We start from the raw sequence: 1,280 nt of genomic DNA, 5'->3' as shown, positions 1-1,280 counted from the left end.
CCCACTTTTAAGAAATAGATAAAACGGCTTATTAGTAGATACAAATGCATATGGATAGGCTGACCTAGTCAGATCTATTCGTATAGACGTGCGATGTATGGTCAAATAAGTTCAAAGAATTATTTAGCTTTCCATACTAATTCAAACTACTGATGCAAGCTCCTGTCATGGCTATGGCTATCGACAGGTCAAAATACAATTGACCCAAGCTTGAAGAATAGATCGAACAAGGTAAATGGGAAACAAATTATGGTAAAGAGAAGAAATTACGACTTGGATATTGAGGTTTGGAAAATCTTTCCCTGTAGGTGTGGGTAAAGAAGGAGAAATTCTATCTTCTATCGAGGAAAATATATATATATTTTTTATCTATACAAGAGACGAAGAGGACATTGAATAAGGAACATATGAGAAGGCTATAAAGTATAATAGGATTAGACGTAGGGATTACGCTGCACTCAGATATGTAAAAGAGAAGCAGGAAACACAATCAGCACGTGTGGAGTGTGGAGTAATAGCACATGTACTACAGTAGCACTGCCTAGAAAAAAAAGGAGTTTCAAGGTACATTAGAGGTCGTTCCAGAAATATAAAACGAATACGGATTCTGAAACATTAATGAGTAAAAAAGAGCACCTGATTACTAAACGAGCCCAAAATTTCATTATTTATTTTAGAAAGTTATAAAATGTTTTTTGGGATTGCAAAATAAAAAAAAAAAAAAAAAAAAAGAAAAAAAAAAAAAAAAAAAAAAAAAAAAAAAATAATAATATATAAAAAATTTTATTAAATTAAAAAATACTTTTTTTTATATAGAAGAAAATAATGAAGTTAAAAAGGGAAGGAAAAAGGATTTTACTTTACACAATTAAAAGAGATAGAGAAATTTAGAAATCAGAAGTTGGAAAGGTAATCGGTGTAAAGACGTAAATGGAATCTAATCAATGAAAGAGAAAGGAAGAGTAAATTATAGTCTTAATTTTGTCATCTAAACGTTGACAGTGATGGAGGTGAGCTGAAAGAACAAACAGTAGAGGAGAGAGAGAGAGAGAGAGAGAGAGAGAGAGAGAGAGAGAGAGAGAGAGAGAGAGAGAGAGAGAGAGAAAAGGGGAGAAAAAGAGGAGAGAGGAGAGGGGAGAGAGGGAGAGGGAAGAGAGGAGAGAAAGGGGAAAAGAAGAGAGAGAGAGAGAGAGAGGGGAGGAAGGGAGGGGAAAGAGAGAGAGAGAGGAGGAGAACAGAGAGAAGCAGAGAGAGAGAGAGAGAGGAGCGAGGAGGGGAGA

The sequence above is a fragment of the Penaeus japonicus genome, unplaced genomic scaffold (genome assembly GCF_977035675.1).
Source record: "Penaeus japonicus unplaced genomic scaffold, GWHDUDI00000001_assembly GWHDUDI00000006, whole genome shotgun sequence".
Taxonomy (NCBI): Eukaryota; Metazoa; Arthropoda; class Malacostraca; order Decapoda; family Penaeidae; genus Penaeus; species Penaeus japonicus.
The sequence above is the reverse complement of the archived record's forward strand: the minus strand, read 5'-3'. Positions refer to the sequence as shown.